The sequence below is a fragment of the Homarus americanus genome, unplaced genomic scaffold (assembly GCF_018991925.1).
Source record: "Homarus americanus isolate GMGI-L3 unplaced genomic scaffold, GMGI_Hamer_2.0 scaffold32929, whole genome shotgun sequence".
Taxonomy (NCBI): domain Eukaryota; kingdom Metazoa; phylum Arthropoda; class Malacostraca; order Decapoda; family Nephropidae; genus Homarus; species Homarus americanus.
Window position 1 is genome coordinate 7,656,315 of NW_024737097.1, and position 10,498 is coordinate 7,666,812.

Consider the following 10,498-nt stretch of genomic DNA (forward strand, 5'->3'; position numbering starts at 1 on the left):
CTATCGGGATCCCTCCCCTATCTCTAACCTTCTCTAGCGCCTCCCTAAACCTCTTGAAAAGTTCCTCACTCCTAACCTTTCCTATGTTGTTACCTCCTATACTAAGATACACTACTGAAGGAAAGGGTTATTTAGGAGTATTTTGAGTAGCTGAAGGAACCAGTTATTAACGAGTAGTTTGAAGAACTGAAGGAAGTGGTTAATGAGGAGTAGTTTGAGGAGGTGAAGGAAGACGTCATTAAGGAGTAGTTTGAAGAGCTGAAGGAAGTGGTTGTTGAGGAGTAGTTTGAAGAGCTGAAGGAAATGGTTATTAAGGAGTAGTTTGAGGAACTGAAGAAAGTGGTTATTGAGGAGTAGTTTGAGGAAGTGAAGGAAAACGTCATTAAGGAGTAGTTTGAAGAGCTGAAGGAAGTGGTTATTAAGGAGTAGTTTGAGGAGCTGAAGGAAGGCGTTATTAAGGAGTAGTTTGAGGAGCTCAAGGAGGAAATCTAGTATAGTGCGTCTGAAGGACGAGTGAGGACGTGGACTGAAACCAAAGGAATTATGGTTCTGCGTGTGTGTTATACCCAGATGGTTAAAACCTCTTGATCACCCATCCTACCAGAGAGACGACGAGACATAGGAGAGATAGAGAGCCAAACGAGAGAGAGATAACAGCCTTTGGCGCGTAACGATCCTCAAATGAGAAACTTAATGTGTTGATAGTAGAGCCACTCCATACAGTCGTGTGCAAAATGTCTCCCGCCATCAGAGAATGAGATGTGTTTTCAAGAGACGTCAAGAGCTCGTTGGTAAACAAGTGAATGGTCCCTAAAACCCGTGGGAATATTTATGGCGTCGCTGAGTGGAGTTACTATGGCAGGGGGTGATCAATACACACACACACACACACACACACAGTGTTCTTGTGTATGGGTGTGTGTTTAACACCTAATGTAAACACACACCCGCTAGATCAAGGAAGATCAGATAATTAGCAATAAGTTTGTTGTAACAGGTAGTTTCTACCTGTCTGTCTGTCTGTCTGTCTGTCTGTCTGTCTGTCTATCTATCTATCAATCTATCTATCTATCTATCTATCTATCTATCTATCTATCTATCTATCTATCTATCTATCTATCTATCTATCCATCCATCCATCCATCCATCCATCCATCCATACATCCATCCATCTATCTATCTATCTATCTATCCATCCATCCATCTATCTATCTATCTATCTATCTATCTATCCATCTATCTATCTATCTATCTATCTATCTATCTATCTATCTATCTATCTATCTATCTACCCTATTATCAACTAAACAACATGCACAAGTGTATATAATTATAAATAATAACTCTCCAGCTAATAAGGATTTCAAATAAGAATTTCCTCAAAATTATTTAGTTAAGGCAAGACATTAACATAATTGATTCGTAAGGAGTCAATAAAGGCAAAGTTTATTTAATTATGGAAAGTTACCGACACTTTTTAATATCCTGCTATTATTATTATTATTATTATTATTATTATTATTATTATTATTATTATTATTATTATTAATATTATTATCTTCAGTAGTAGTAGTAGTAGAAGTAGTAATAATAGTCCTTTTCTCTACTTAGGTCTGCATTGTTTTGCCACAGGGGAACGAGATCTCCGGCCCCAAAGCCAAGAACAGTCGCTGGCAATGAGGCAACAGTCACGGAATGCCGCATTGATTTGTGGCTTAACTCAGCTAAAGCAGCTACTTTTGTATTAGGATATTTAATATTAAGGTAATAAAATGGTGGCGAAGGTGTGGCTACTGGGGGAGACTGGAAGCCACGTTAAAAGTAATACCCCTTTTTGCACTTTACTCCCAGGGAAATTCATAAAATATAGACAATATTTTGCATTATACCAGATTACATCGTCAGACTTGCAGATATTACGCCGACAGATAACCAAAATACATAGTGTCACGATCCCAATATCCTTTATACCTGGGGAGTGAAACCTACCCCAAGTTATTAACAAATAAAGGAACAAATAGGGAACACGGCAATAATTATCCCCACAAAAAACCTACTCAACTAATGTACTTGAATAAGTATGAACAAATTGAAGTAAGTAAGTCACAAAAGGGAAGATAATTAATTAATTCAATTTATGTTCTAAAGGGAGTACTGACTATAGCAAACAAGAATTTAAGGGAATAAGTAATTGTATATAAAAATAAGAGTGATGCCGGAAAGGTGAAAATATACCGTAAGGAGTTAGACCAAACGAATACTACTTAACATAACTATATTACATAGACATACAATATATATATATATACAGCAATCACTACAAAATGATTATTTCCTACCAAACAGGAGATTCCTTACCACCAGGATCCCTTCCTAGGCCTAACTAAACGTGTCACTAATACCTGATACCCCTAGGGCATTGCAGAAAACTGGACAAGGCACTAGACAAGGGTCAAGGCTAGAGAACGAATGGACATGTCTACCATATGCCACGGTTTTTCGCTACTAGGGAAGCGTGGGGCACGCCGTGGAGGAGAGCGTCTCATATCACGTGATCCAGGACATTTGCTGGATAGTTTATATAATTAATTAATACTCCTCTTGAGTTGACTTAACAGAGTAAGACAATGATGCACATTAATAACATACATAAATATACAATTAACCTATGTAACTAAGAACAATAATAATATAATAATTACAATTAACAAGTTAATAGCTTGTGTGAAATGTAGGATTGAACATATGCCTCACGCTATGAGAGTTCCCGAGCGCTCAGGCACGTGACAATAGGCATATTAAATTATCCAGGACAAACAGACATATAATATAAATAAACATTGTCACTTTCTACGGTACTGCTGGTGTTTCGTTATAATCTTAGGTGCCAACCATAGGTATGAATATGGGTGTCATACGGTATTCGAACCCATAAAGCTCTCAGTCTTCTAGCAATACGGCATTCCATTTTCGATAATGTTACCGTGTATATATTGTAATATTATCAGTGTTAATAATATTTGCCCTATTGACTCACATATTCTAATAAAATTTCTGTACAGACACACTTTGTCTAACAGTCAAACTGTTGTGAAGCGTGTCTCGAGTATTGTTTAAATGATATTCTTTTTTATGAAACTAATTCGAATGATACTTAATTGTTTCGAGTTTTGCGCTCTGTTCAAAATAAACTGAAAAGTAGTTGGAGCAAAGTGAAAAAGGTGTAGTAGTAGTAGTAGTAGTAGTAATAATATTTATAGTTGTAGGTCATCGTAACAGATTTTCTTTTGCTAATTGTTAATAAAGCAGTTATTTAATTATACATTTATTTGCGATTATGTATGCAAATTTAGAATAAGTTTTGTTTATATTGTTAGGTTATGGTGTGTTACCTTTGAGTAGGTTAGGTTAGGTTAGGATAGGAGAGTACTGATGCTATTACATACCGTATATAATGTATTTTGTTCAGTTCACCTGAGTTCACCTTATTGTCAGTCAGTCACTCTGTCAGTCAGTCAGTCAATCAGTTAGACAGTCAAACAAGTCTGGCACTTATGGAGTTGCCTAACATAGACATTAATTAAAATTTCCTACACACACACACACACACGCAAACGCGCTCGCAGGCAAAAAAAAAAAAAAAGCCCTCGTCAAAAAATCGTTTAGTAAATCACCTGTCTTATTCGCGAGGACACAGGAATGAGATGGTGATTGGTCAATATTTCGTGGAGTGTAGAGAGGAGATGGCCAATCACAACCCAGCTCGCCTTAATATGTACTTGATAGGCGTCTTGAAGAACCTCGCTTATACCTAGCCGCAGGCAACTGAGACGGAGAGAGAGGGAAAGAGGGAAGACGGAGCGAGAGAGAGAGAGAGAGAGAGAGAGAGAGAGAGAGAGAGAGAGATAATGAGATTGAGAGAGAGAGAGGAAGAGGGTGAGAAGTAGATATAGATAAAGAAACAGTGAGTAAAAGAGTGGGGAAAGAATGGGAAATTCTGTAGAAGGAGAGAAGAAAACATAGACGAGAAAGAGAAAGAAGGAAAGATAGGATGAAAGAAAGAGGGTAGAGGAGAGAAGGGAAGTAAATGAGAGAAGAACGCAAGATACAGGAGAAAGCGGTAAGTAGATGAGAGAGAATGAGAGAAGGGAGAGGAGTGAATATAGGGGAAGAGAAGATAGAGTGAGAGAGAGGGTGTGTATGTGAGGGATAAAGGGAGGACAGAGAAGAGAGGGTGTGGAAACAAGGGGAGAGAGATAGCGAGAAAGGGGGGAAAGAGAGAATTGGGTTGAATAAAGGGGCTACTGATGAGAGAGAGAGAGAGAGAGAGAGAGAGAGAGAGAGAGAGAGAGAGAGAGAGAGAGAGAGAGAGAAAATAATGTAAATGAATGGAGAGAAACAAAAGGATAAGGGTAGTAGATGAAAGACACAGAAATAGACAGGCAGACACACAAGCAGACAGACAGACAAAGAGCACAGGTGCTAACAAGAGCACAGTTGGTTACAATAGCACAGGTGGTTACAATAGCAGAGTTGGTAACAATGGTACAGGTAGTAAGAATAGTTCAAGTGGGAACAATGGTACAGATGGTAACAATAACACAAGTGATAACAATAGCACAGGTGGTTACAATAGCAGAGGTGGTAACAATGGTACAGGTGGTGACAATGGTACAGGTAATATATATAGCACAGGTGGTAACAATGGTACAGGTGGTGACAATGACACATGGGATAACAATGGCACAGGTGATAACAATGGCACAGGTGATAACAATGGGACAGGTGATAACAATGGTAGAGGTGGTAACAATAGTACAGGTGATAACAATGGTAGAGGTGATAACAATGGCACACGGGATAACAATAGCACAGGTGGTTACAATACCACAGGTGATAACAATAGTATAGGTGGTATCAATAGTACAGGTGATAACAATGGCACAGGTGATAACAATGGTTCAGGTGATAACAATGGTTCAGGTGATAACAATGGTACAGGTGATAATAATGGTTCAGGTGATAACAATGGTACAGGTGGTAACAATAGCACAGGTGGTAACAATAGCACAGGTGATACCAATGGCACAGGGGATAACAATAGCACAGGTGGTAACAATAGCACAGGTGATAACAATAGCCCAGGTGGTAACAATGGCACAGGTGGTAACAATAGCCCAGTTGATAGCAATGCCACAGGTAGTAATATTAGCACAGGTGGTAACAATAGCACAGGTGATAACAACAGCACAGGTGATAACAATGGCACAGGTGGTAACAAGAGCACAGGTGATAACAACAGCACAGGTGGTAACAATGGCACAGGTGGTAACAATAGCACAGTTGATAACAATGCTACAGGTGATAACAATGGCACAGGTGGTAACAATAGCACAGGTGATAACAATGGTACAGGTGATAACAATGGTAGAGGTGATAACAATAGCACAGGGGATAACAATATCACAGGTGATAACAATGATACAGGTGATAACAATGGTACAGGTGATAACAATAATAGGGATAACAGCACAGGTGATAACAATGGTACATGTGATAACAATAGCACAGGTGTAAATAATAGCACAGGTGGTAAATAATGGTACAGGTGATAAATAATAGCATAGGTGATAACAATGGCACAGGGGATAAATAATACCACAGGTAAAATAATAGCAGGTGGTAACAATGGCACAGGATAACAATGACACAGGTGATAACAATAGCACAGGATAACAATAGCACAGGTGGTAAATAATAGCACAGGTGATAACAATAGCACAGGTGATAATAATAGCACAGGTGAATAACAATAGCACAGGTGATAAATAATAGCACAGGTGATAACATTGCACAGGTGGTAACAATAGCACAGGTGATAACAATAGCACAGGTGATAACATTGGCACAGGTGATATCAATGCCACAGGTGGTAATAATAGCACAGGTGGTAACAATAGCACAGGTGATAAATAAGCACAGGTGATAACATTGGCACAGGTGGTAACAATAGCACAGGGGATAACAATAGCACAGGTGGTAACAATAGCACAGGTGCTAACAATATCACAGGTGATAAATAATAGCACAGGGGATAACTTTGGCATAGGTGGTAAATAATAGCACAGGTGGTAACAATGGCACAGGGGATAACTTTGGCATAGGTGGTAACAATAGCGCAGGTGGTAACAATGGCACAGGGGATAACAATGGTACAGGGGTTAACAATACCACAGGTGATAACAATATCAAAGGTGATAACAATGACACAGGCTATAAATAATAGCACAGGGGATAACTTTGGCATAGGTGGTAACAATAGCACAGGTGAATAATAGCACAAGGGATAACAATGTTACAGGGGTTAACAACACCACAGGTGATAACAATATCAAAGGTGATAACAATGACACAGGTGATAACAATAGCACAGGGGATAACAATAGCACAGGTGGTAACAATAGCACAGGTGATAACAATGGTACAGGTGGTAACAATAGCACAGTGGATAAATAATAATACCAGTTGATAACATTAGCAGAGGTGATAACAATGGCACAGGTGGCAACAATAGCATAGGTGGTAAATAATGGTACACGGGATAAATATTGCACATGTTATAACACTGGCACAGGTGATAACAATGGTACAGGTGGTACTAATAGCACAGGAGATAACAATGGCAATGGTTATAACAATAGCACAGGTGATAACAGTAGCACAGGTGGTAACAATAGCACAGGTGGTAACAATGGTACAGCGGATAACAATGGTACACGGGATAAATATTGCACAGGTGATAACAATGGCACAAGTGGTAACAATAGCACAGGGGTTAACAATACCACAGGTGATAACAATAGCAGATGTGATAACAATGGCACAGGTGGTAAATAATAGCACAGGTTATAACAATGGTACAGGCGGTAACAATACTACAGGTGATAACAATGGTACAGGTGATAACAATGGTACAGGGTAAATAATACAAGTGATAACTATGGTACAGGTGATAACAATGGCACAGGGGAAAACAATAGCACAGTTGATAACAATGACACAGGTGATAAACAACAGGTGGTAACAATTGTACAGGTGGTAGCAATAGTACAGGTGATAACAATGGCACAGGTGATAACAATGGCACAGGTGATAACAATGGTACAGGCGGTAACAATACTACAGGTGATAACAATAGTACAGGTGATAAATAATGGCACAGGTGATAACAATGGCACAGGTGATAACAATGGTACAGGCGGTAACAATACTACAGGTGATAACAATGGTACAGGTGATAACAATGGCACAGGGGATAACAATAGCACAGTTGATAACAATGACACAGGTGATAACAATAGCACAGGTGGTAACAATAGCACAGGTGTTAATAATAGCTCAGGTTGTAACACTAGCACACGTGGTAAATATAGACTAGTGGTAACAATGGTGTAGGTGGTTACAATGGCACAAGTGGTAACAATAGCACAGGTGGTAACAAAAGCACAGGTGGTAGCTATATAACAGGTGGTAACAATAGCACATGTGGTAACAATAGCACAGTCGGTAACGACGTTGGCAGCGACTGACCTTACTGTGGTTGCCAGCTCGTTAAACTTATTAGCTAGGGAAGTGATGTTGGAGAGCAGTAAAGACGGGACATCATACCATATCCAGCGTCTTTGCCATTTGTGAGGTTGGGCAAATTGTGCCTGAAACTTGTCATACTGAGGGATATCAACTCTTTAATCACCTTCGTTCACATGGACGCGGGGGTGGGTTGCCTTCTTCTGTCAAGTTGACCTGTGTGTGGGGTGTGTGTGTGTGTGTGTGGTTACATTGTGTGTGTGTGTGTGTATGTGCTGTATACATAAATGTGTGTGTGTGTGTGTGTGTGTGTTTTGTACAGACATGTGAGTGTGTGCTGTGTACCTATGAGTGTGTATATGTGATGTGTACATTTATGTGTGTGTAAGTGCTGTGTACATATGTGTCTGCATGTGCTGTGTACATAAGTGCGTGTGTGTGTAAATGTCCTGTATACATATATGTGTGTGTGTATGTGCTGTGTGTGTGTGTGTGTGAGTGTTTTTGTCACCTTGTCATGTATCCATAGCATGTTAACTTGTCATGTCCTTGAGCCTGTCTGTGGGGAGTACTTCCGTTATCCATTCAGAGAAACACAATCCCAACAACAAACACACTCACACACACACACACACACACGCGCGCGCTCACACACACACACACGCACGCACACACACACGCACACACAATTACTACACCACGTGATGTCTTTTATAACACCATCTATGAGGGAATTACTACACCACGTCCAGCCCCTCATAGCATCACCTGAAGGAACTACTACACCACGTGATGCCCCTCATAACACCATCTGTGAGGGAATTACTACACCTAAGAGTGAAAGATAACCTGTAATTAGCATAAAACAAATATATACGCAGGTAACCTGAACCGTGACAAATACTTTATTGACTTTTCCTTCATCTTTCGTAGTATTCCACTAACACTGTTATAGTCAGCATGGAGTAAAGTCCCCAGTGAGTGACAACAGAAACCCCGGGTGAATACAAACACTCGTATGAACTTGTGAATGAGTAAAACGTTGTGTTAATTGGTTACTATGAGATCACAGCGCAGGGATGGGGTGGGGGGTGAGATGGTTCATTGAAGTACTCGAACAATGACTCACTGAACATAAATGAAAATGTGTTACTTTTCTCAGTCCCATAATTGTAATATTTGTTTACCTGTCCTCACACATAGAAGTATATCTCACTTATAACATGACTAAGATCTTTTCTTAGGTCTTTGAACCTTGTTTGACTCCTTACATACTGTATATCGATTAACTCATAGAATATCAGACAGAAACATCGTCTCCCAGGAGTAGGTGGTCGCCTGACGAAGACTGAGTCACACCTGTGAGTCAGCTGTGTGTGTGTGTTGGGGGGAGGGGAGGGTCAGGTCTGAGAGTTCAATACACAAGAGGAACACACACGTGACTGTAGGTCAAGTGCGTGTTGTGCCAGGTGAGTTATTCCCCGTAAAAAGAAAAAATGTGGTTAGTGCTATAAGTCGTGAAATGAAATAGTGTTATGTGGTATTCTATTGTGGTAGTGTTATAAGTACTGTTCTGTGTTAGTGTTACGAGGTAATGTTATGAGATAGTGTTATGTGGTTGTGTTATGCTGTAGCACTATTAAGTGAATGTTATACATTTTAGTAATTATTATTGTAATAACCCTTGAAACACACGATGTCTTTTGTACCATGATAGACATTTGTGTAATATTACCATAACATCCCCAACATTAGCGCCTATAGTATATGGTAAAACTGGCTGTTGTGGCCCTTTAGATATCCTTCACTAAAATAACTAGAAGTTACCGTAATTTGGGTAGGTTAAGTGAAATTACGTTACCTTGTGTTGTGTTGTTATGCTGCTGTTTGTTGGTTCGCTCCTGGTTGGATAGTTTGAGTACCTTTGTAATGTCCCCTTTGTTTAGCCCTGCCTTCCACTTATACACCTCTATCAGGTCGCCCCTCGCTCTACGTCTCTCAAGGGAGTGCAAATTAAGATGCTTTAACCTGTCTCTATACTCAAGGTTCCTAATGCCCAGGATCAGTCTTGTCATTCTCCTCTGAATTCTTTCCAAGGATTCTATATCCATTCTGTAATACGGTGACCAGAACTGAACTGCGTAATCCAGGTGTGGTCTCACAAGAGCAAGATACAAAGGAGTGTTAGTTACAAGACTAGCGAGGTCATCCTAAAACTGTAGGGAGGAGGTGTGATATGTTTGTAGGGAAGAGGTGTGGTATGGTTGTAGGGAGGAGGTGTGATATGGTTGTAAGGAGGAGGCATGTTTGGTTGTAGGGAGGAGGTGTGTTGGGTTGTAGGGAGGAGGTGTGGTATGGTTGTAGGGAGGAGGTGTGGTCGCAGTTGTAGGGAGGAGGTGTGATATGGTTGTAGGGAGGTGTGGGTATGGTTGTAGGGAGGTGTGGTATGATTGTAGGGAGGAGGTGTGTTTCGTTGTAGGGAGGAGGTGTGATATGGTTGTAGGGAGGTGTGATATGGTTGTAGAGAGGAGGTGTGGGTGGTTGTAAGGAGGAGGTGTGGTATGGTAGTAGGGGGAGGTGTGATATGGTTGTAGGGAGGAGGTGTGGGTACAGTTGTAGGGAGGAGGTGTGGTATGGTTAGAGAGGAGGTGTGGTATGGTTGTAGGGGAGGTGTGATGGTTGTAGGGAGGAGGTGTGGTATGGTTGTAGGGGAGGTGTGATATGGTTGTAGGGAGGAGGTGTGGTACAGTTGTAGGAAGAGGTGTGATATGGTTGTAGGGAGGAGGTGTGATATGGTTGTAGGGGAGGGCTGTTTGGTTGAGGAGGAGGTGTGATATGGTTGTAGAGGAGGTGTAGTATGGTTGTAGGGAGGAGGTGTGGTATGGTTGTGGGGTAGATATAGTTTGTAGGG